The sequence below is a fragment of the Rutidosis leptorrhynchoides genome, chromosome 4, assembly GCF_046630445.1.
Source record: "Rutidosis leptorrhynchoides isolate AG116_Rl617_1_P2 chromosome 4, CSIRO_AGI_Rlap_v1, whole genome shotgun sequence".
Classification (NCBI taxonomy): Eukaryota; Viridiplantae; Streptophyta; class Magnoliopsida; order Asterales; family Asteraceae; genus Rutidosis; species Rutidosis leptorrhynchoides.
In genome coordinates, this window is record NC_092336.1 from 53,613,441 (window position 1) to 53,641,163 (window position 27,723).

At 36.1% G+C, this 27,723-nt stretch overlaps 1 pseudogene; it reads left to right on the forward strand.

Moving 5' to 3' along the window:
• Nucleotides 1–3,256: 3,256 nt before the first annotated feature.
• LOC139844277 (glycerol-3-phosphate acyltransferase 7-like) lies at nt 3,257–20,544 on the forward strand (annotated as a pseudogene).
• The last annotated feature ends 7,179 nt before the right edge of the window (nt 20,545–27,723 follow it).

Consider the following 27,723-nt stretch of genomic DNA (forward strand, 5'->3'; position numbering starts at 1 on the left):
GAGCAGCCCGGAGTCATTGCAGGCGAACCTCCGTGGCCATGAGGGAGAATAACTTTGTGGGTGCAACGAATCGAACCCTTGACCAAATACAATAAAAATATGATGCAAGATCAGAGATCTATACCTTTAAGATTGAGATTGAAGATTAAATTAGATGTGCAAGTCTAATAACTTTTGATAAATTTTCATTGAGGACTTTCTACTACAATCAGATAGAGGGCAAGAAGATAAAGAAAAATAAAAGGGGGTAATTTGGGTTTGACCCAGAAACACACACATACACACAGTCTAAAACTCACACTCTTTGTTTTACGGACTCGATGCAAACAGTATATTTAGCTTAACAAACCATTTAGCTTAACAAACCAGAGGAAGGTGGAGATGAAGAATATAATAAAAAAGTCTAAATGAATATTTTATCATTTTCTCGGTATCATCTTTAATTCATCCTATTATCTATTTAGAAGAAGAAGATAAAATTAGATTATACAAAAAAGAAATAGGAAAATTACGGACTCGATGCAAACAGTATATTTAGCTTAACAAACCAGAGGAAGGTGGAGATGAAGAATATAATAAAAAAGTCTAAATGAATATTTTATCATTTTCTCAGTATCATCTTTAATTCATCCTATTATCTATTTAGAAGAAGAAGATAAAATTAGATTATACAAAAAAGAAATAGGAGAATGACGAAAATACCCTCACATGTTTGGCACCTGTGAGGGGTTAACCATTAAAATTTGACTCGAGTTAGCCAAGGATACCAATCACGCAAGTTAAACAAAACCTAGGTACCAACTAAGCAAAGAAAAAAGTTTAGGTGCTGTCATGATAATGTAAACAAACCACGGGTACCAACGGCGTAATTTTTTCTAGTTTTTAATTGTAATAATTAATACATATATTCCTTTCATATTTTCTCGTACTAAATTAATATTTAAAAAATAAAGGATACATATGGAAAATAATAAATAAATAAATAAAAAAACAATGACAATTATGCCATTGATCCTTAACGTTCCATCAAAATTTCATTAATGGACCTAAAATGTTTTTTTAGACGTGGATGACCTTGTTGTTTAAAAATATTTGTCATTGGTCTCTGAATGTAACAGATGTTATTTTTCCAACGTTAGTGTTCATTACGTGAGATACACACACGAGGACTTTTAGTCATTTTACGTATGTAACAATTGTTATTTCCCATCGATACAGAAGAGGACTTTTAGTGATTTTACATATGTAATAAATGTTATTTCCTATCGACAATGTGCATCACGTGAGTGAGCATCGTTATTTCACCATTGTTAATGACTAAAAATCTCTTACGTGCATCTCACGTGATACACACTAACGATGAGAAAATAACGTCTATTACATTCATGGACCATCGACGCAACATTTTCAAATGTTATGGTCATCCACGTCATAAAATACTTTAAGTACATCTATAAAACTTTATCAAATATAATATAACACAAATAAAGATATTTACAGTCAAAGTTGACAAAGAAAGACTTTGAAAGTTAAATGTTGACAGTTATAGTGGGACGTAGGGAACCAATTTTGTAACAGCCCGAGTACAACCCGTAGTGGATATTGTCCGCTTTGCCCCGACGCACGGTGGCTCACGGTTTTGTTTCTCGGGACTCACCCTCAAAACGCGTCCACTAGAGGAGGTATCCACACCCTTTATAAGGGGTGTTTCGTTCTCCTCCCCCACCGATGTGGGATGAGTTCTCACACTCTCCCCCACTCAGGACACTGCGTCCCCGCAGTGCACATCGATGCGGGCCCCAGCTCTGATACCATCTTGTAACAGCCCGAGTACAACCCGTAGTGGATATTGTCCGCTTTGCCCCGACGCACGGTGGCTCACGGTTTTGTTTCTCGGGACTCACCCTCAAAACGCGTCCACTAGAGGAGGTATCCACACCCTTTATAAGGGGTGTTTCGTTCTCCTCCCCCACCGATGTGGGATGAGTTCTCACAAATTTGAAGAGTGAGAGGATGCTCAAAATTGTGAAAATAAACGTTCATTTTTTGAAATATCTACATGGAGCATGTTAAATTGACTATGGGCCGGGTCTTGTAAATTTTACTCTCCTTTAAGAGATGATTCACGAAGTAAGGTGTGAATTTATCAGCCAATATTTGAGCATGTAATTATTGACTTATCCCTTACAAAATTAGGATTAAACACACTTAATATTAATTCAGAACACATAATAGCCCTAGCCGGCCTAATTTAATTTCATGAGAATGAAGAAATATGATTTTGATCAACTAACTCAAGTTGTTGGGGTTAAGTAACCCTAATTAGTATTCCGCAGTCTATTCTTTAATTATTATGTAAATCAAGATGTTTTACACCTAATACAAAATAAAATAATTAAAAAAATTGTTGACAAGAAAATTCAAATATAAATTGGTGCCATTTGTGTTGGGTTTATTAGTGGGTTTCCAATATGATGAAGCTTTAACCCAAAGTCTAAAGCCCAACAATTTAGGCCCAAATGGTTTGTTGACTTGGTCAAACATTTGAGGGCATTATTTTGAATTGTGTCCAGCTATCTTCAATTGATACGAGAGAGAGAGATCAGATTGAGATCAAGAAAAAGAGTGAAAAAAACTCCATTTCCGTCTACAGTGACAGCAGGACAGAAAAGAGACGATCCCCGGAGATCTAACCGTTGGATCTTCATCAAATTTGGGCTGTGTCTTCCTGACATCAGTGCCAAGGTTTTCAACCGTTGAATTCGTCTAAAGAGGTCTGTAGCTCAAGCTACAGCAGGTCGAACAGTAGCAGAATTTTGGGTGATGTTATTACTCTTTTGTCTTTAATTTCTTCATATACTTGTTGATTATTGTTGTTCAAGAGTATGATGATGTTGTATACCTCTAGTTGATCTAGAGAAGGATTATTGTATTGCTCTCCTTGTTGATGATAGTGGAATTTAAGTGGCTTACGAGTCCCGTGGTTTTTACTCTCGATTTTGAGGGGTTTTCCACGTAAAAAGTCTCGTGTGTATTGTGTGTGCTTTGTTATTTCGTATTTGCTGATTTGGGACAGAATTGGGGCTGATTTGTGGTGATTGTGGTATACCTTATTTGTTAGTTTCCTCAAGGGTTCATACGGGTCGGAAAATGCTTGTCAAACGGGTTTGTTTCCGCTTTGTAGTTTGCCCGTTGTGACCATTTTCCCATCAAATTGGTATCAGAGCTAGGTTATTTGATTTGACTTGTGTGAAAGATGAAAGCTAATACAAGTAAGATGATTAGTTTAAATGGTTCAAATTATCATGTTTGGAAAGGTAAAATGGAGGATCTTCTTTATGTGAAAGATTATTATTTGCCTGTTTTTACTGAGGATAAACCTGAGGAAAAATCTGATGCTCAATGGAAAATTTTGCATAGACAGGTATGTGGGTATATTCGGCAGTGGGTTGATGATAATGTAGTGAACCATATTACTGGAGAGACTGATGCTAAAGCCTTATGGAAAAAGCTTGAGCAGTTATATGAACGAAAGACTGAGAATAACAAGTTGTTCTTAATTAAGCAGATGATGGCTTTGAAGTACCATGATGGGACTCCTATTACAGATCACCTAAATGCATATCAGGGTATTATAAATCAGCTTGCAGGTATGGGTATCAAGTTTGAGGATGAGATTCAGGGTCTCTGGTTACTTGGTACATTACCGGACTCTTGGGAGACTTTTAGGACATCTTTGTCCAACTCTGCACCGAATGGTACTATCACCATGGAATTGGCTAAGGGTAGTATTTTGAATGAAGAGATGAGAAGAAAGTCACAAGGTTCCTCTTCACAGTCAGATATCTTGGTCACAGAAACGCGGGGGAGAAGTCATAGTAGAGGTCAGGGTAAAAGAGGCAATCATCGTAGCAGCTCACGCAAAGGCAAATTTGCTAATGTTGAGTGTTATAATTGTCATGAAAAGGGGCACACAAAGTGGTATTGTCCAAAGTTGAAGAATGAGAAGAAAAAGGCATATGACAAGAATAAACAAAAGAAAAGTGATGGTGGTGATGATGATAAGGTTGAAGTTAACGCTATCACAGATGAGTTCTTTGTTTGTATTGATTATGATATGATCAATCTTACTCATGATGACACGAGTTGGATTGTTGATAGTGGTGCTACATGTCATGTTGCAATTTGTAGAGATCACTTCTCATCTTACACTCCAGGTGACTATGGATTTGCTAGGATGGGTAATGCCGGGTTATCAAAGATCGTTGGTATTGGAGATGTTTGTTTGAAATTTGACACGGGAATGGAGTTAGTTTTGCATAATGTAAAACATGTTCCGGATATGAGACTTAATTTTATTTCAACAGGCATTCTTGATGATGATGGTTATTATAACGGTTTTGGTAATGGTATTTGGAAACTAACTCTTGGTTCTATGATAGTGGGAAGAGGCAAGAAAGACTCAAGATTATACATCACGCGTCCGAAGATCATCCAGAACATTGTTAACGCAGTGGACAATGTTGATTCTACTGAGTTGTGGCATAAAAGACTTGGCCACATGAGTGAAAAGGGGGTGTCTATCTTGTTTAAGAAGAATGTGTTTTCGGGTGTTAGTGATATTAATTTGAGTAAGTGTTCTCACTGTTTGGCAGGGAAACAGACCAGAGTTGCTTTTAAGAGTCATTCTCCTTTTCGAATGGAGAACATACTTGATCTAGTTCATTCGGATGTTTGTGGGCCTATGAAGACTAGGACACTTGGTGGATGTTCCTACTTTGTTACATTCATCGATGATCATTCCAGGAAGGTGTGGGTTTATACCTTAAAGTCAAAGGATCAAGTATTTGAAAAGTTTAAGGAATTTCATACACTAGTTGAAAGGCAAACTGGGAAGAAACTCAAGTGTATTCGGACTGATAATGGCGGTGAATACATTGGCAGATTTGATGCTTATTGTAAGGAGAATGGTATTCGACATCAAAAGACTCCACCAAAGACACCTCAGTTGAATGGCTTAGCAGAGAGGATGAACAGAACTTTGGTTGAGAGAGTTAGATGTTTGCTTTCACATGCAGGGTTGTCCGATTCCTTTTGGGGTGAGGCTTTAAATACGGCAGTTCATATTATTAATCTAACCCCTTGTGTTCCTTTGCATTTTGATGTTCCTAACAGGGTTTGGAGCGGCAAAGATGTTTCTTACCGTCATTTACGAGTTTTTGGATGTAAAGTTTTTGTTCATGTTCCCAAAGATGAGAGGTCAAAGCTTGATATGAAGACTAAGCCATGTGTATTCCTCGGCTATGGTGAAGATGATTTTAGGTACAGGTTATATGATCCAGTTCAGAAGAAACTTGTACGAAGTCGAGATGTTGTTTTTACAGAAGATCAGATGTTAAAAGATGTTGAGAAGACAGATTCAGTTCCTCAACCTAGTACTGATCTTGTTGATTTGGATCCAGTTACTCCACAACATGTTGGAGATCATGTTCAGAATGATGAACATGGTACTGATGTTGGTGATGCTCCGGAGCAAGTAGAGATTCCAGTACCAGATGTGCCCCCATTTGTCCCACTTAGGCGGTCTACCCGAGACCGTCATCCTTCTGTTAGATATTCTGCTGATGAGTATGTATTAGTTACTGATGGGGGAGAGCCAGAATGTTATTCAGAAGCAATGAAAGATGAGCATAAGAAAGAGTGGGGTGAAGCTATGCAAGATGAGATGAATTCTTTGCATGAGAACAATACTTATGAGCTGGTGAAGTTACCTAAAGGCAAGAGAGCTTTGAGAAACAAATGGGTATTCAAAGTGAAGACTGATGAGCTTACTTCACAACCAAGGTACAAAGCTAGGTTAGTTGTTAAAGGATTTAGCCAGAAAAGAGGTATTGATTTTGATGAGATTTTCTCTCCGGTCGTGAAGATGGGATCTATTCGAGTGGTTCTTGGGTTAGCTGCTAGTCTTGATCTTGAGGTTGAACAGATGGATGTCAAGACTGCTTTTCTTCACGGTGATTTGGATAAGGAAATCTACATGATGCAACCTGAAGGTTTTCGGGTTAAAGGTAAAAAAAAATTATGTTTGTAGACTTCAGAAAAGTCTATATGGGTTGAAGCAAGCACCGAGACAGTGGTATAAGAAGTTTGAGTCGGTTATAGGAAAGCAAGGCTACCGAAAGACAACTTCAGATCATTGTGTTTTCTTTCAGAGGTTTGGTGATGATGATTTCATTATATTGTTGTTATACGTTGATGATATGTTGATTGTTGGTAAAAAATATGAAAAGAATTGCGCAGTTGAAGCGAGAATTGAGCAAGTCTTTTGCTATGAAAGACTTAGGACCAGCAAAACAGATTCTTGGCATTCGGATTTTTAGAGATAGAGGTGCTAAGACGTTACATATATCACAAGAGCAATACATTGAAAAGGTGCTTAGTAGATTCAACATGGAGAATGCTAAAGTGGTTAGTTCTCCTCTTACTAACAACTTTAAGCTAACAGATAGAGATTGCCCTACTTCAAAGGAGGATGTTGAGGAGATGGATAAAGTTCCATATGCTTCAGCGGTTGGTAGCTTGATGTATGCTATGGTATGTACTAGGCCTGATATAGCTCATGCGGTAGGTGTTGTTAGTCGGTTTATGTCAAATCCGGGTAAGAAGCATTGGGAAGCAGTTAAATGGATTATGAGATACTTACGAGGTACTTCAAAGCTGGGTATCACATTTGGAAATGGAAAGCCGATGCTTGTTGGTTATACAGACTCAGATATGGCAGGAAACAAAGATAACATGAAATCCACTTCTGGATATTTGATGACTTTCGCAGGGGGAGCAGTTTCATGGCAATCAAGGTTACAAAAGTGTGTTGCATTGTCTACAACCGAGGCTGAGTATATGGCAGCAACAGAAGCGTGCAAAGAACTACTGTGGATGAAAAGATTTCTACAAGACCTTGGGTTTAAGCAATCACGATATGCGGTTTTTTGTGATAATGAGAGTGCGATTCATTTGGCTAGAAATTCTATGTATCATAAGCGGACAAAACATATAGATGTGCGGTATCATTGGATTAGAGAACGTCTTGAAGATGGTTCGTTTGAACTTGATAAAGTTCACACCGATGATAATGGTTCCGAAATGTTTACAAAAGCTTTAGCAAGTGAGAAGCTCAAGGTATGTTGCTCGATCGCCGGGATGGCGAACTCTTCCTCATAATTGGAAAGGGGGAGATTTGTTGGGTTTATTAGTGGGTTTCCAATATGATGAAGCTTTAACTCAAAGTCTAAAGCCCAACAATTTAGGTCCAAATGGTTTGTTGACTTGGTCAAACATTTGAGGGCATTATTTTGAATTGTGTCCAGCTATCTTCAATTGATACGAGAGAGAGAGATCAGATTGAGATCAAGAAAAAGAGTGAAAAAAAACTCCATTTCCGTCTACAGTGACAGCAGGACAGAAAAGAGACGATCCCCGGAGATCTAACCGTTGGATCTTCATCAAATTTGGGCTGTGTCTTCCTGACATCAGTGCCAAGGTTTTCAACCGTTGAATTCGTCTAAAGAGGTCTGTAGCTCAAGTTACAGCAGGTCGAACAGTAGCAGAATTTTGGGTGATGTTATTACTCCTTTGTCTTTAATTTCTTCATATACTTGTTGATTATTGTTGTTCAAGAGTATGATGATGTTGTATACCTCTAGTTGATCTAGAGAAGGATTATTGTATTGCTCTCCTTGTTGATGATAGTGGAATTTAAGTGGCTTACGAGTCCCGTGGTTTTTACTCTCGATTTTGAGGGGTTTTCCACGTAAAAAGTCTCGTGTGTATTGTGTGTGCTTTGTTATTTCGTATTTGCTGATTTGGGACAGAATTGGGGCTGATTTGTGGTGATTGTGTTATACCTTATTTGTTAGTTTCCTCACGGGTTCATACGGGTCGGGAAATGCTTGTCAAACGGGTTTGTTTCCGCTTTGTAGTTTGCCCGTTGTGACCATTCCCATCAATTTGTTCCCCAAGAAAGTAGGTATAAACTGATTAACGGCCTCATCTTGTAGATCACATTAGTCAATCTAGCTTCACCCTCCATGCATCCATAAATCCCCCACACAATCCGTTCAATTCCTCGTCATCTTTATCTTTATTCAAAAACTAACTACATTCAATCCAAATTTAAAAAGAAAAAGCACAAAGAAAGCAATCATGGAGTCTATAGTTTCATATCTAGAAGGAACCCTTTTAAAAAACAAAGATCCTTTGGCATATTTCATGCTAGTAGCTTTTGAAGCATCCAGTTTAATCCGATTCGCCTTCTTGTTACTATTCTGGCCGATTATCAAGCTACTCGACGCAAGTGGGAAGCCCGATATTGCTCTTAAATTGACTATCTTTATTGCCACAGCTGGAGTTCCATTTTCGGAGATTGAATCGGTTGCTAGAGCGGTTTTACCTAAATTTTTTTTTTTTTTTTTTTTGGTGACTCAGGAACCCCTACGAAGATTGATTTGGAGGCTTGGAAAGTGTTTAACTTGGGAAATAAAAGGGTAGTTGTGACTAAAATGCCTAGGATTATGGTTGAGCAATTTGTGAAAGAGCATTTGTGTGCTGATGAAATAATCGGGACCGAGCTTGTGGTGAACCGCTTTGGGCTTGCCACAGGCTTGGTTCGCGGCTTTGGATCATCGGTTTGTGATCGTGTTGCTGCCTTGTTTAAGGATCAACAACCAAGCTTAGGGCTAGCTCGATACGCTTCTGATTCATCATTCCTGTCTCTTTGTAAGGTAAATAGTTAATCGAATATATAAATATTTAAATATTATAACATATAGTATGATTTGATGATGTATATTCAACTCTATTCTTAGGTATTCTATGATTGAAGTCACAAACTTGGTTAAAAAATTAAATTCACGTCTAAAACAATAAATCATGCAGGTATGCATGAAATTATTACGGAGTAATCCGTTTGTCATCAAGCAACATAATTAAACAAAAGTTATGCAATTACAATGAACATTTTTTTTTTTTTTTGAACTGATGCAAATGCATCAGTGTATCATTATTATAATTTTTTTATAGGTATTATATGTATATATTGAATATATTGATTGATCAAATAATAGTAATAGATACAAGAGGGACGATTTCAAGTTATAATAAATGGAGTTTTTACGCTCAGTAAAGACACTATTAACATATAATTTACATATTACTTAATAGACAAAAGTTATGAATAGTAATCAGAGGAATTTTCGACTTTTCACCTTTTTTTTTTTAATTTTAACTAAATTTCATTTTACCAATAAAGCCCCCCACACTTTTTTGAAAAATTCAAATCGACCCCCCAAACAGGGGGTAAAGTATCAAATAACCATTTTCATAAAAAATCTTAAATAAACTCCACTCAAATATTCAACGGGTCATATCTTCTCGCTCGCAACGAGTTAAATTTTTCCGACACCATCGTTAAACTCGAAATAATTTTAGGAACACAATGTCACTAGCTATACGCAAAACGGACGCTTTTTAAAAAACGCTAAATATTTGGGGTACTTTTCATACACGTTGATTTTGCGTTAAATTTTTAAAAGTCGACAATTCCGTAGCGAAACGCGGAGATGCACATATATTGTTATTTTAAAAATAACATTTAAATCTCTCACGGGTTATACCTTTTAGTTTGTAACGACCCGGAAATTTCCGACCAAATTTAAACTCTAATCTCTATATGGTTCCGACACGATAAGCAAAAACCCTAAAGTTGACCCGCATTTTTTTTCGATCGTTCTATACTTATAAGATTAATATTTACATAAATTAAAACTTACCAACATGATAAGTAATCCAAATTGTCGAGATTTATATTTCCGAAAAGAGTTTTACACAACGTTTGACCGTCTAGTTTGACCGACGATATCACGAACTATACAATATATGATAATTATACGTTTGCGTATATATATGTATATATACATATTTAACATGATTAATGAATGTTTTAATATCTTATTTTGTATCAAAAACTATAAGTTATAAGTATATTTTGAAACTACTAACTTAAGTTTTCAAAACGATAACTATACGTAACGTTATTTGACATAAATACTTAAGACTTATAATGTTTATACATATATCGTATAAGTAATGTATTTACTCACTTTTAAGACTTAAATACATAAAATCATATAAGTGTATTCACAAAAGATAGCTATATTTGAATCCTCATTCCATTTTTCACAAAATTTCTATACGTATATCTAGAGTATTTGTACTCGTATCATACCTAGCTTCTATACGTATTTACTATTGGTATATACACATCAAATCACCACCTAACCAGCCCTTGTTACTACCCTAGGTATAAGGTAATTGCTTTTGTATTATTGTTTGACAAATACATAAGATTACAAACTAAAATTTTGTCATGTTATCCTTAAAGATCACATTTTTAGGAGTATATATGTATCATCATTTTGATTCATTTACTACTTCAATCTCCTAGCTAAAACACACACACTTATAACCCTTAAACACCTTCAACAATTCAGTAAAGTTCTAAGAAGATCTAGCTTCAAAAACCTTACATAAACACCATAAGAAAACCATACAAAAACACTTCAAGAAAACCTTCCAAGAACACCAACTTACTTCCAATCTTTCATCCACTTCTATCACCCTTTTGATTCTAGCTTCTTACTCCTCTTTTACAGCAAACTTATCCAAGGAACTTGAGGTAGAATCTATGTTCATAACCTTGTTCGATTCATATATATATAGCTATCTTATTTTGTGGTACAAAAGTTTAACAACAAGAACATAGTTTGAATGTTTTCAAACTTGTTTGCAAACTAAATAGATCCTTCTAACTTAACTTTTAAAATACTTCAAGACCTGTAATATAACTTAAATATATGCTAATTTAATAAGGTAAAACTTGGTTTTTCAAAGTATAAGTATTTTTAGAAAAATGGTCATTAAATGATTTTTTTTTTGTAACAAAATGTTTAACTTCATATGTTTCACTAATGTTTCACTTATGCCGTATGATTTTGAATACAAACCAAGGTATTTACAGTTCATAGTCTTAAAGAAGAACTCGATCCAAGAAGATGGCAATTTGAATCAACGAAAACGGACTTGTAACGAAGAAACTATGACCGAAACAAAATTGGTTATCCTAGATCATTTCAACTACGGGATCAATTGGAAAAAAAGATATAAATCACATATTTCTAAGATAACATGATATTTTATATATATGTACTCATAATTCAATTTCATATGGTTCAGGATCACCCGTAAACAACACGAGAAGATTAATCATAAGATCCCATGATTGTACGCAACACGTCATTTGACAACACCGGTACTTTATGTACGCAACACGTCATTTGACAACACCGGTACCATGGGTCAAGATTAATCTCGACCAACACATATACGATGGGGTTTTATGGGAGTTTTATTTATTTCGTTGGGGGTTTATTTATTGCGGGTATATTAAACATCTAAAAATGAACCATTAAAATTGAATTACTAACATCGAAACGCTAACTACGGACTAAGGAATTATTCAAAGTATTGAAAGTATTATAAATATATATACGAGATGTTTGTTTAAAATGAAAATATATTGATATATTATATATGGATAGGTTCGTGATATCAACCGGAAGACCAAGTCAAAAATATATATATCTTCGAGACAACAGTGAGTATATAGTCCCACTTTTAAACTCTAAATATTTCGGGATGAGAATACATGTATTTTATGTTTTACGTTATGGACACAAGTAACTGAAAAATATATTCTACGTTGAGTTGTACCACTGGCATACTTCCCTGTAGCTTGGTAACTGTTATTTACAGCGGTATTGTAAACGCGAATCCTGTTGATAGATCTATCGGGCCTGACAACCCCAACCGGACTGGACGACCAGTATTCAACGGTTGCACAGTACTTCGTTTTGCGACTACACCTTGGTACGGTGTAGTAAGATTTCATATTAAAGGGAATATGCGACGTGATTAAATGTTAAGTATGGTTACCAAGTGCTCAACCACTTAGAATATTTATATTTAAATGATTATATACGAAATCTTGTAGTCCATTGTTATAACGCTGCTAGCATCAAACCTATATATCTCACCAACTTTATGTTGACGTTTTAAAGCATGTTATTCTCAGGTACGAATTAAGTCTTCCGCTGTGCATTAGCTCATGTTAAGGATACTACTTGGGACCATTTAAGCTATGATACAAGGACGTTGCATTCGAGTCATTGAAGTTCATTAAAGACTATTGTTATGAAAATGGCAGATTAGATCATTTGGTTGTTATAAAATGTTAGGCTAATATGTCAACTCTCGATGTAATAATAGATTGCCTTTAAGAAATAAATGCAACGTTTGTAAAATGTATCATATAGAGGTCAAGTACCTCGCGATGTTATCAACTATTGTAATTCGTTTTTAATCTATATGGACGATGTCCGGATGATTAGTTTCGGATCCTTTCAGTTGGTATCAGAGCGTTGGTCTTAGCGAACCAGGCCTTGCATTAGTGTGTCTAACTAGTAGTTGTTAGGATACATTAAGTGAGTCTGGACTTTGACCGTGTCTGCCTGTCAAAAGTTTTGCTTATCAATCCTAGTCGGAAATCATCTGCTTATCATCCTTAGGGAACTACCTGCTTATCATTCTTAAGTCTAGACACGTCTTACTGCATTTAGTGCATCGATAGTGTATAGACAAAATTCATATCTTAGCGTATCTGTTACTATAGACATTGCCTGACGTATTTCAAAGATTCTCCGTAATTCATGGGATTTTGATATTATATATACATATGTAAATTATGTATTGAAGAGTACCAAACCCAACTCCTATAATCTATTCCAAACCAAAAATTCACTTCTCCGACTATACAAGATGGATTCTTCATCCAGTTCGAATTCCTCCGACTTCGATAGCTACGCCGATATGGATTTCCATTCGAGCTCCGAGAACAGCGTCACCGGAATGGATCAACCAATTTCCCATCATCTATTTTGGATGAATTGGGGATGGGTTCGTAATATACTAAATCTCTGGAGGCAAGAAGAAGGTGATCCATTCCATCCACCAAATTGTCCTCTTAACGATGAACCTGAAGCACTTACCGGTGAACCTATTCGAAACACCATTTTCTCGCTCATTTCTAGAGTATCTCGTCATGATTACATACTATCCCATATTTCGAATCTTGTTCATTCGCTCGTCCCAACCACCAATCATCCCGGTGTACTAGCAGAAGTTAACGAACTTCGCGCTCGCGTGACGGCTTTGGAGAAACTGGTGCGAAGATTACAAACACCAGCAGCAGCACCAGCAGCATAATCAGTACCAACATCATCGACGTCGACAGTACCCTTATCATCCCTAAACCATAACCGCGCCGTAACACTCAACATCACAATCTGTACCTCGAATATCAACATCACACGCCTCAATATTACCATCTGTATTTAGAGTATGATCTTCGTTCTACATATCGTTCTACATCGATTAATTTCGTTCTACGTATTGTTCTACCTCATTTACCTTCGTTCGACATGGAAATTATGTAGTCTCTAATGTTCTAGAGGTCATATAATCAAGTGCCAACAATAAATCAAATGAGTATAATATCTTATTGACTCATTAAATCTATGATTACATCCGAAGAAAATATATATGCAAGTATATTTTCATAAAGATTGTAATTAAAAATTCTTTCGTACAAACTGTGAATGATGAAAATATTTTAACGGGTGGGTAGTACCCTAGAAATATTCAGATTTCACATTAATAAGTTACACTGTACATTCTTCGAATCTGATTCAACAATCATTTTCTATCCTACTTACAACTACCGATATACGTATCCGTTCACCACAGAATAACCATTTCTATTCAAATTTCATATTTGGATTTTGACCTATCAGAATCCAACAAGTGGCATAACGAAGAAAACATTGGACAAAAATAAAAAGTGTTAGAAACAAACGAATTAATTAATTGGAATTGTGATAGGATTTCACGCTAACTGTTCCGGCTAACTGTTCCCAGCTAACTGATTAACATTTAATTTATCGCAATTTTATTTATCGTCATTTAATTTCTGTTATTTACTTTACGCATTTAATTTATTGTCATTTAAGTTCTGTTATTTATTTTACGCACTTTAAATAACGGGACACGTACACAAGGTTTCGACCTATCATATCGACCCATCTATATATATATTTCGGAACAACCATAGACACTCTATATGTGAATGTTGGAGTTGGCTATACAGGGTTGAGGTTGATTCCAAAATATATATATACTTTGAGTTGTGATCGACACTGAGACCGGTACACGGGTCACGATACGTATTATGTAATTCGAATATTATATATTAAATTATATATAAATCATTGAACCATCAGACTATTGGACTGCTAACTTTGGACAATTAAAATGAATTAAATTAAAATATTGATTATAACATATGAAACTAAATAATTCTTCAAGTTTGCCACTTGATTTCATCCTAAACCTCATTTGTATCTCGACGTTTACAATCCGCGTACAAACCTATCAGGATTCTTGAAAATACCTCAATCGATAAGTTGAACCGACCGCACTTCATTTACAGAAGAAAAGATCTATACACATGAAAAACTCTTGAACCCAAAGTCATAGTTTAACACGTATCGCGGCGAATTCTTTAGCATTTATCAGCAAAAACAACCTTACGATTCCTTTTCAAAGTAGCCAATTTTGTCACAGCTTCAGCAGAACAACTTCGACCTTTCATTCGAATAAGTCTTATTATAACTTTGATATATACGATTGGTTTTCCTCATCGTTATCGGGAACCTTTCATACTCCGCCATTTTATCATCAGCATTTAATCATTTAAAAACACAATTCACCCAAAAACACCTCGGATTGATAATCGACGATTCAGATATGACTGCATTAAATGCAGAGGAAACAGTAAAATTTTAGATGGCCTAAATGGCCAAAAGTTTGATGATAAAGAAGGGAATGTTAGGAACGCTCGATAGAAAATTTAGTGCTGAAAAATGGATTGGGCTACCCGTGAAGGAAACAAAGAACAAATACAAGGAATGAACCTGCCTTCAAATAATGCAAATGATTCAGTGTCTGTTGAAACCGTCAGTATGAACCCTACTCCTTATTCTAAACTTTTTCAGATGATATTATTCATCATCATCTTATCTTAGATATTATAAGATATCTTCATATTTTCCGCTATACATATTCTCCATATTTCTAAAGATATTTTCACAACTACTCCTATCTGCAATCATCTATCTCTTTGTAACATATGCTTTACAACATAAAAGAAACTGTGTTAGTTTTTAAATTTTGAAATCTTCGAGTTTAAAATATGAATGTTTTGAAGTAGTGTTGGAAACTGATGCATGAATTAGTATAATATAATGAAACTTGATCAACTTCATTATATTACAGTAACTCATGTTAAGTTTCTAATGGAATGTGATGATTCACAGTACCGTCATCATGTGCCATGTTACACGGCTCTTACATTCTATCAAGTCTCCAAACATATTAGAACGTATCACCTTGATAGTTCTATTTTTCCGGAATATTCGAGTAATTTAACGAATCAAGATCGTGCCATTACAATTTTATTCTAAAACCAATAGCTAGGTTCATTCCAAATTTTATACCTACGAATTCCGAACTATTGATCGCTTGACTCAAGGACGGGAAGAAGAAACGAAGGGACAAAGTCCCAAAATAGAAATTGGGGTATAGATCACAGCAAATAGGAGAGAATATTAACTATGGATGACAATGATTATGGAAAACAGAAGCAGGAGCATCGAAGTATAAGGAAAGATATCAAACCCAACAACCACCCAGAAACTACAAACCATGTATATCAATACGTATGGCGACGTAAAGACACGGGAGAATTAGAAACATTATAATTCCAAGAAAATCATAAAAGTGAATAGATTCTTCTGGCGGTAGATGGAAGAGAAGAATGAAAGATATAAAAGTTAGAAGTATAACAAAAATCAGAACGGGATGAAGCATTTCAAAGGATACCTTAAAGTAGGAATTAAGGAGAAAGAGTAGAAGATGCGAGTTGTGAAAAATAAGGAAACGAAGGGGTGGATTTATAGTGAAATATCCGACAGAGAAATCGAAACAGATTACCGCATTAAATCAAAGAAGATTCTGATCGCCGAATAACCAAATCTTATTACGTAAGATTTTTCCTAAATCCCTTAAATCCCGGAAATCAATTCTAAACCACGTCATCGATTAAAAACGATTCCATATTTACTCATTTCATTTTTTTTTTTTTTTTTGTGATAGCTTCGCTCGTGCGTCTCACATAACCAAATCGTTTTATCTAAATCTTTCAATAATGATAAAATTTCATTATTACCTCATATTCGTCATGAAAACATTCCTATGGTTATTTATGACAACCTCTACCAAATTTCGAGGACCAAATTTCTTTAACGGATGGGTACTGTAACGACCCGGAAATTTCCGACCAAATTTAAACTCTAATCTCTATATGGTTCCGACACGATAAGCAAAAACCCTAAAGTTGACCCGCATTTTTTTTCGATCGTTCTATACTTATAAGATTAATATTTACATAAATTAAAACTTACCAACATGATAAGTAATCCAAATTGTCGAGATTTATATTTCCGAAAAGAGTTTTACACAACGTTTGACCGTCTAGTTTGACCGACGATATCACGAACTATACAATATATGATAATTATACGTTTGCGTATATATATGTATATATACATATTTAACATGATTAATGAATGTTTTAATATCTTATTTTGTATCAAAAACTATAAGTTATAAGTATATTTTGAAACTACTAACTTAAGTTTTCAAAACGATAACTATACGTAACGTTATTTGACATAAATACTTAAGACTTATAATGTTTATACATATATCGTATAAGTAATGTATTTACTCACTTTTAAGACTTAAATACATAAAATCATATAAGTGTATTCACAAAAGATAGCTATATTTGAATCCTCATTCCATTTTTCACAAAATTTCTATACGTATATCTAGAGTATTTGTACTCGTATCATACCTAGCTTCTATACGTATTTACTATTGGTATATACACATCAAATCACCACCTAACCAGCCCTTGTTACTACCCTAGGTATAAGGTAATTGCTTTTGTATTATTGTTTGACAAATACATAAGATTACAAACTAAAATTTTGTCATGTTATCCTTAAAGATCACATTTTTAGGAGTATATATGTATCATCATTTTGATTCATTTACTACTTCAATCTCCTAGCTAAAACACACACACTTATAACCCTTAAACACCTTCAACAATTCAGTAAAGTTCTAAGAAGATCTAGCTTCAAAAACCTTACATAAACACCATAAGAAAACCATACAAAAACACTTCAAGAAAACCTTCCAAGAACACCAACTTACTTCCAATCTTTCATCCACTTCTATCACCCTTTTGATTCTAGCTTCTTACTCCTCTTTTACAGCAAACTTATCCAAGGAACTTGAGGTAGAATCTATGTTCATAACCTTGTTCGATTCATATATATATAGCTATCTTATTTTGTGGTACAAAAGTTTAACAACAAGAACATAGTTTGAATGTTTTCAAACTTGTTTGCAAACTAAATAGATCCTTCTAACTTAACTTTTAAAATACTTCAAGACCTGTAATATAACTTAAATATATGCTAATTTAATAAGGTAAAACTTGGTTTTTCAAAGTATAAGTATTTTTAGAAAAATGGTCATTAAATGATTTTTTTTTGTAACAAAATGTTTAACTTCATATGTTTCACTAATGTTTCACTTATGCCGTATGATTTTGAATACAAACCAAGGTATTTACAGTTCATAGTCTTAAAGAAGAACTCGATCCAAGAAGATGGCAATTTGAATCAACGAAAACGGACTTGTAACGAAGAAACTATGACCGAAACAAAATTGGTTATCCTAGATCATTTCAACTACGGGATCAATTGGAAAAAAAGATATAAATCACATATTTCTAAGATAACATGATATTTTATATATATGTACTCATAATTCAATTTCATATGGTTCAGGATCACCCGTAAACAACACGAGAAGATTAATCATAAGATCCCATGATTGTACGCAACACGTCATTTGACAACACCGGTACTTTATGTACGCAACACGTCATTTGACAACACCGGTACCATGGGTCAAGATTAATCTCGACCAACACATATACGATGGGGTTTTATGGGAGTTTTATTTATTTCGTTGGGGGTTTATTTATTGCGGGTATATTAAACATCTAAAAATGAACCATTAAAATTGAATTACTAACATCGAAACGCTAACTACGGACTAAGGAATTATTCAAAGTATTGAAAGTATTATAAATATATATACGAGATGTTTGTTTAAAATGAAAATATATTGATATATTATATATGGATAGGTTCGTGATATCAACCGGAAGACCAAGTCAAAAATATATATATCTTCGAGACAACAGTGAGTATATAGTCCCACTTTTAAACTCTAAATATTTCGGGATGAGAATACATGTATTTTATGTTTTACGTTATGGACACAAGTAACTGAAAAATATATTCTACGTTGAGTTGTACCACTGGCATACTTCCCTGTAGCTTGGTAACTGTTATTTACAGCGGTATTGTAAACGCGAATCCTGTTGATAGATCTATCGGGCCTGACAACCCCAACCGGACTGGACGACCAGTATTCAACGGTTGCACAGTACTTCGTTTTGCGACTACACCTTGGTACGGTGTAGTAAGATTTCATATTAAAGGGAATATGCGACGTGATTAAATGTTAAGTATGGTTACCAAGTGCTCAACCACTTAGAATATTTATATTTAAATGATTATATACGAAATCTTGTAGTCCATTGTTATAACGCTGCTAGCATCAAACCTATATATCTCACCAACTTTATGTTGACGTTTTAAAGCATGTTATTCTCAGGTACGAATTAAGTCTTCCGCTGTGCATTAGCTCATGTTAAGGATACTACTTGGGACCATTTAAGCTATGATACAAGGACGTTGCATTCGAGTCATTGAAGTTCATTAAAGACTATTGTTATGAAAATGGCAGATTAGATCATTTGGTTGTTATAAAATGTTAGGCTAATATGTCAACTCTCGATGTAATAATAGATTGCCTTTAAGAAATAAATGCAACGTTTGTAAAATGTATCATATAGAGGTCAAGTACCTCGCGATGTTATCAACTATTGTAATTCGTTTTTAATCTATATGGACGATGTCCGGATGATTAGTTTCGGATCCTTTCATAGTTCGACTCGAGTTGCGCTTCAACGACATCATCGTTAGCCACAAAATAATTTTACTAAACGCAATAAAATACATTGAAAACCGAACCCCCGGCGCGAAGCGAGAGTTCGATAACTAGTTTATTACTATTTGTTATCATCAAATCAATTAAATTAATGTAAAAAATTGGTTTTGATTCTAACATATATACTGAGGTATGCAATTTTATTTCGTTGCAGGAACAAGCAAATGCACCATACAAATTAAAACACCAAGAACACAATCTCCACGGGGACACCCGACCCATACCCGTAATCTTCCACGACGGCCGTCTTGTCAATCGACCGACTCCATCAACCGCTCTGCTCATCATCTTATGGATCCCAATCGGTATCCTACTCGCAATCATTCGTATGACAGTTGGTGTAATCGTCCCGGTGTGGGCCATCCCTTATATGTCCATAATATTTGGAGCCAAAGTTATAGTAAAAGGAATCCCACCACCACCCGTATCCGGATCCACATCCGGAGTCCTATTCGTTTGTACCCATCGAACATTACTTGACCCGGTTGTACTATCCACGGTTCTCCAACGACGGATCCCAGCTCTCACTTACTCATTATCAAGACTCTCTGAAATCTTGTCTCCAATCCCAACCGTTAGATTAACCCGAATCCGTCACGTGGACGCTGAAAAAATCATAAAAGAATGATCAAAAAGCGATTTAGTTGTTTGTCCTGAAGGTACAACTTGTAGAGAACCGTTTTTACTCCGGTTCAGTGCACTTTTTGCGGAATTAACAGACCGGATTGTACCGGTTGCAATGAACTACCGAGTTGGGGTTTTGCATGCAACGACTGCTAAGGGTTGGAAAGGGTTAGACCCGGTTTTTTCTTTATGAATCCTAGACAGGTTTATGAAGTGACTTTTTTAAATCAGTTGCCGGTTGAGGCTACATGTTCGTCTGGAAAAAGTCCACATGATGTGGCGAATTATGTGCAAAGAATATTGGCGCTTACACTTGGGTTTGAGTGTACCAATTTTACAAGAAAAGACAAGTATAGAGTGCTTGCTGGAAATGATGGAACGGTGTCGTATACTACGGTTATGGACCGGGTTCAGAATATGGGGATAACCGTTACGAAAGTGGTTGGCACGTTTAAACCGTTTATCTTCAATTAGTCGATGGTGAGTACAATAGTACGAACTAATTAATTATGATTTGTTTCATTTTTTTTTTTTCAAAAAACAAGCAATATCATTAAACACAACCCAAAGTACAAAGAAAGAGAAGAGCCTGAATGGCTCAAAAACACGAAACAACAAAAAGAGGTTGCAAAGTAAGCAACCAACAAAACATGCTCGAAATTTACAATATGTTAATTTAAATAAAAGCTAGGATTACTCAACTACGTTAACCAATCAAGTTTTCGACCTCCCGACCTATGAAAAATCCATTCGAAAGACTTTACTTGAATCTCGTTAATCGCCACCGGGATGCTCCAACCTTTTCCACGAAACACAACATTATTCCGGTTTGACCATATAAGATAAGCACAAACCCACTCGACCGCTTGCCACATCAATTTGCTTTGACTCGACATTTGGGCCGGCCCATTCCCACGAAGGATTTCGTTCATGCTAAGGTTAGACATTGGACCAAAACCCCACCATGAGAATATGCGGTTCCAAATGTCCATGGATTTACAACAAAAAATAAGCGAGTGTTCAACGGTCTCAAGATCCTCATCACATAATGGGCAACGAACAGTGTTTAAATCTATACCTCTCTTATCTAGTTCAATCCTAACGGAATCCTCATCACATTATTATTGTTATTGTTATTGTTATTGTTATTGTTGTTATTATTATTAGTAGTATTATTATTATTACTATTATTATTACTATTATTATTATTATTTTTTGAAAACAAGTAAATTTTATTAATCACACGAAAATTACAAAACAAGAATACAATTAGCCATGATGATCCAACATTTTTACAGATCTACCAAGGTAACCAAGCTTAGCCACAAAAGAGTGTACGCAAGGATTGAGTTGTGGAGAGAGCAACCCACAACTAAAACAAAACACGATCATGCCATGTTGAGGTAGATGTTTAGATTAGATAACCATGTGAGCCAATCAAGCTTTCTTCCTTTATCTCTCGAAGATATCCACTCGAACGATTAATTTGTATCTCATTTGAAGTCATCGGGGTATTCCAACCAAGGTTGCAAAATTCGCTATTCGAGGATTAATCGTTCGGGACTTTAGAAGGATTAATCGGTAATTCGAGGATTAATCGGGGTTTAATCGAATAGTACTTTATATATTTAAAAATTAAATTTTAAATATTATATGTGTAAATATAGGAAAAACCCATAAGTATAAAAATAAACTTTAACATAACTGTCTAAAATTATTCATTTTTCTCAAAAACTATAAAATTCTAGTTTACATTCATGTTAAAATGTTAACCATTTTTTACTTTGACCGACTTTGATTACCAAATTCGATTTTGACCCATCAATTGACGTTGACCGTTTAATTAAACGGATTTTTAGAAATCGGAACAGATTGCTCTTAAAAATGATTAATTGGGAATTAATCAACGAGTAATCGAGTTTTTTACAACACTGATTCCAACAGTTGCCATTTAACACCATATTACTCCGGTTCCTCCAAATAAGATTGATACAAATCCATTTCAACGCTTACCAGACTTTTTACCGAAACCCGACATCGTAAAGTTCTCGTTATCACCCAAGAGACGTGGTATACTCGATGTTAAAAAACTCCACACGTTCCACCAATTATATACCCGATCAAAAACATCGAATACATGTTTGCATGAAATAAGAACGTGATATACCGATTTCAAGTCTTCATCGCATATGGACATCGAACGCTATGAAGATCAATTCCTCTCTCATCAAGTTTAATCCTTACAGACAATATTTTATTTGTAGCACGCCAAGTGAAGATCTCGAGTTTTTCGGCAAGAGATTATTTTGTTAGGTTTCTTGTTGAGAATTATATGGACCAAGTACATGCTCGTCGAATGGTATACCAAATCTTTTGACTCTGAAGAATCCATTCTAGCCATCTCCACTTGTCACCACTGTTCCGATTGATCGAAACAGTAGCAAGCAAGTTGGTTAAGGCTTCAAGCTCTGCCAATGATCTTCCTGAAGGTGCCCGTTCCTAGTTCCAAATCCACGTACCAATATTATTAAGTCTGAACATATTTTGTACGAAGTAATTTTTTTTTGTTTAGAAAATTAAATAAAATGTATATGGATTTATATATATAATTTTATGCAATTTTGGCTTACCCATCTTTAAGGTAATATTTGGATTTGAATTGGTGACTTACCGATCTTTAAAGAATCATTCCGGGTGCTCGATTGGAAAGCTTTACTATTCTCATTAAAGTAATTTAAGGACACTGAGAATTAATCTAGCAACAAGTTATCAGGGGCTTTTTTTAGTTGTGGATCATAATTGGTTCTTTATATTTTTGTGCTAGTTTAGTTTTTGTATAGGTAGTTTGCGTCATTTATGTACTTTGTAGGTCATTGTTGGTTATCTATGCGATCTATTCATGTGTTATTTTATTATGCTCTCTTTCATCAATTGTTGAAATATTTTTTTATATAAGTTCTTTTTTTTTTTTTTTTTTGATAAAAAAATTCTTTCTAGCTCCGTCCCCATTTCATTAGAGCACACGGTATCCATTCATTTTTTTCGCCGTCCCCTAAAATTGACGCCGGAAATCGACGGTCGATCGACACCGGCTCGCCGTCGCCGCCACCGTCGATCTTCAATGTCGGGACACGGATGGTGGTTTTAGGGTGTGATTGTGGGGTTCAAATTCAAATTTGTAGCCGTTGAAAATGTTTTTCATACTTGTTTTCTTGTTATTCCATAATCTTAATCATTTTTTTTTTTTTGCAGGTTTGCTAGCTGCTGCTTCAAGTGAGATGAAGAAGAAAGAGTAGGTTTTTTAAAATGGGCTATTTTGTTTTACATGTGGGCTACCAATTTTGTTTTGGGCCTATAAAAAAATTGTATTAATCTATTTATTCAAGTTTATTAATTTAATGTTGTTATTATAAATCATTGACATAATTAATTATTAATAAAAAGTGTTTAAATATTTATTAATGAAAAGTTTTTTTAAAAATAACTAATTAATGTATGAATTTTAATTTAGTATTTTGTTTTTAATATTTGAAATTAATTTAAATACAATATTAAAAATCAATTAAAATAAAAATAAAAAATGGACACTAAAATGGACAATGTGGACACCTCCACCTTACACATTGTCAGTCAATTTCAGCTTTCAAAATAGACACTGAAAAATGGACACTGAAATGGACACGAACACCTTGTGCTCTTACAATTTGGGCTTTACTGGCAAAGATTATTATTATTATTATTATTTTATTCATAAGACTATAATTGGCTTATGCCTAGTAAGATAACGTCCTAAGTTTTGTTCTAATCAGTTTTAGCTGGGCAAATAACAACAACAATACCCAATCCCACGAGAGTAGGGTATGGGGGAGGTAGAGTGTAGACAATCATTCCTCGAACCCTAGATTAGAGGGAAGTCACTACTCCACCCGCGGGTATAGAACCCGCGCATAGATAAGATCGTCTCACCCTCTACTCGAGAGCCAAGAGATTGCTTCTTAAGGACCTCCGGCCAGGAAAGCTCATTAAAACGAGAAAGTGCAGGCATACGTACCTGTAAGCGTTATGTGTGTCTAGGAAAATGAAACCATACGAAGAAGCCAAAAAAGAAAACACAAATAGCAGTAAAGCACAACAGTAAGACAGATAGCATGAATAATATAATGCGCAGTAATAAGTAATTTCAAGTATAAAAAAAAAAAAAAAAAAAGTCACCCCCCACCCACCCACCCACACATACATATTTATACATACCCCTATAATTATATATCTATATATGCTCCCACACACACATAAGCATGAAAATACGAATACCTAAACATGTATACATATAGATACAGACATACATATACACTTAGATACATACATACATAGACAAAAACAAAACATATACATGGGACCCTATATATATAACCTAAATAAAAACACACAGATACCGTGATGCAATATACAGCTATACACAGAGAACATATACCATGTAAAGGGATATGTGTGTGTGTGTGTGTATATATATATATATATATATATATTATGTAGTGTAGCTATATATTATATAGTTATAGTTAATATAAGGTTGTAAAATAAAAATATACTACCCTAAAAAAAAAAAAAAAAAACGCCTATAATAGTTCTAATATGCCTAAAAAGAGTCCTACTCAATTACACTAATTCTACTCCTCCACAGGCTCCTATCAGAAGTCATGTCCTCCGTCAGTAGAAGCTCTTTCAGGTCAAGCTTCAATCTATCCTCCAACCTACGTCTGGGTCTACCCCTTCTCCTTACGCCCCCAACAACGAGGGTCTCGACTCTCCTAACCGGGGCTAAAAGTGGGCGCCTCATAACATGCCCAAACCATCTAAGTCTTCCTTCCCTCAGCTTGTTGGTTATGTTCCCAACTTCCAAGTTCTCCCTAAAAACTCCATTTGGTATCATATCTAGCATGGTCTTGCCACACGTCCACCTAAGCATCCTCATTTCTGCCACCTCCATCCTCCTCTCTTGGGCTTTCGTCATTGGCCAACACTCTGATCCGTACAGCATGGCTGGTCTGATTGCCACCTTGTAAAATTTCCCTTTCAATTTGAGGGGTATCTTCTTGTCGCACAACACCCCTTTCGCTGCCCTCCACTTCAACCATCCTGCTCGTATACGATGCGCCACGTCCTCATCTATCCTTCCCGATTTGTGAAGCATCGAGCCTAAATATCTAAAGGACTCTTGAGGAGGTAAAGTCTGATCCCCAATTCGGACATCCACTATATCCTCTTGTTCCTCTTCGCTCGTCTTGAAGTCGCATCTAAAGTACTCCGATTTAAGTCTGCTAATCCGTAGGCCATTTGATTCTAGGGCGATCCTCCATTGCTCTAGCCTTCTGTTAAGCTCATCATGGGAATCTGAAACTAATAAAATATCGTCGGCGAATATTAGGCACCATGGGATGTCATCTTGTATCCTCTTAGTTAGTTCGTCTAGGATCAAAGCGAAAAGATATGGGCTAAGGGCCGATCCCTGATGTAAGCCTACCTCTACCGGGAAAAACTCTGTGTTTCCTACCATCGTACGTACACGAGTCTTCTCCCCCTCGTACATATCTCTAATCGTTCTTATATATCTACTTGGGACACCCCTAACATTAAGAGTCTTCCAAATCAGCTCGCGCGAGACACAGTCATAAGCCTTTTCCAAGTCTAAGAACGCCATGTGTAGGTTCTTTTGTTTTTCCCTATACTTCTCCATAATGCTTCTAACGATGTGAATCACCTCCATGGACGAGCGTCCTGGCATGAAACCGAATTGGTTCTCTGAAACCTTTGTCTCGCGTCGGAGCCTCGTCTCAATCACTCTCTCCCAAAGCTTCATAGTATGACTAAGTAACTTAATGCCTCTGTAATTACTACATATTTGCGCATCTCCCTTGTTCTTTTAAATGGGAATAACCTCACTGAGTCTCCATTCCATAGGCATCTTTGTACTTCTAAACGTCGTGTTGAAAAGGTTTGTCAACCATCTAACCCCATCGTCTCCTAGGCACCTCCACGCCTCGATCGGGATTTGGTCTGGTCCTACTGCTTTGTTTCTCCCCATCTTTCGTAGGGCCGTTCTAACTTCCTTGTGGTTAATCCATGTGCAGAAACAATTGTTTTGATATTCACGAACCTCGTCGTGTAGTTCCCCGTTCCGCTCAGGTCTATCCATACCGAAAGGGGATGAAAAATACTCTTCCCATCTTTTCCTAATGAGGTCTTCTCTCACTATACTTTGACCTGCTTCGTCCTTGATATATTTGACGTTAACTAAGTCCCTGCCTCTTCGCTCCCTGGCTTTAGCTATTCTATATATGTCATTGGCTCCCTCTTTAGAGTCTAGTTTCCTATATAAATCTTCATAAGCTTTGTCTTTTGCAATTGCTACAGCCTTCTTTGCTTCTCTTTTGGCTTCTTTATATCTTTCTTCTACCCTAGTTCTCTCTGCAGGTGTCCCTTCTCCAAAAGTAATGAGCTCCCTAAACCTCGTCTGCTTTAACGCGACTTTCGTTTGGACATCTTCACTAAGCCACCACGATTCTCTACTACTCTTATGGGCTCTCGATGTCCCTACTGCCACCCCTAAAGCTTCTTTTGCCACCTCTCTGATAGTGGACGCCATGCGGTTCCATAACAGGTCTACGTCAGTAGGGGCTACGTTATCCCCTTCTACACTCAATCTATCGGCAACAGTCGTTCTAAAAGTCTCCGCCTTCGCTCCATGTAGGTTCTTCCAAAGGATTCTATGTTGCACAACCTTAGCCCTCCTACCAACTCTTTCCCGGGTAACTAGGTCCATGATCAACAATCTGTGCTGGGAGGAGCACGTATATGCTGCAAGGACCTTACAGTCCCTACATGTTCTAAGTTCCCCTTTACGAAGGAGCAAAAAGTCAATCTGGGTGCAACGACCCCCGCTATAAAAGGTGGCTAACTGAGCATCCCTCTTCTTGAAAAAAGAGTTAGCTACAACCAACTCGTGAGCAATGGCAAACTCAAGGATTGAGCGTCCTTCTTCATTTCTAGGACCAAACCCAAAACCCCCATGGGCTCCCTCGTAACCTTCTGCCTCCACTCCTACGTGTCCATTCAGATCACCCCCTATAATTAGTCGATGATCCGCTGGGCACCCCCTCACTACCTCATCTAACAATTCCCAAAAACTCTTATTTTTCGCATCATTTAAACCCGCATGAGGTGCGTACGCGCTAATGACCGTGAAAGTTTCCTCCTTAATAATTAGACTAACCGAAATAATCCTATCGCTAAACCTACCCACGTCAACAACGTTATCCTTATGTAGATTTCCCAAAAAGATACCTTCCCCGTTCCGTGCTATCCTAGAACCCGAGTACCACAACCTATAGTCCTTAATATCTACCGCCCCTTCACCCTTCCATTTAGTCTCTTGCACACACCCTATGTCCACATTACACTTGATAAAGGTATCAACGAGCTCAATCCTCTTGCCCGTCAAGGTTCCTATATTCCAACTACCCACTCTAATCTTACCAAGGGTGGCTACCCTACTACCGCCTCTAACCCCTCTAAGCCTACCCACCCCTAAACTAGGAGGACATGACCTCAAGTGACCATAGGTATGCGTACGATCTATATTAACCTATACACCAA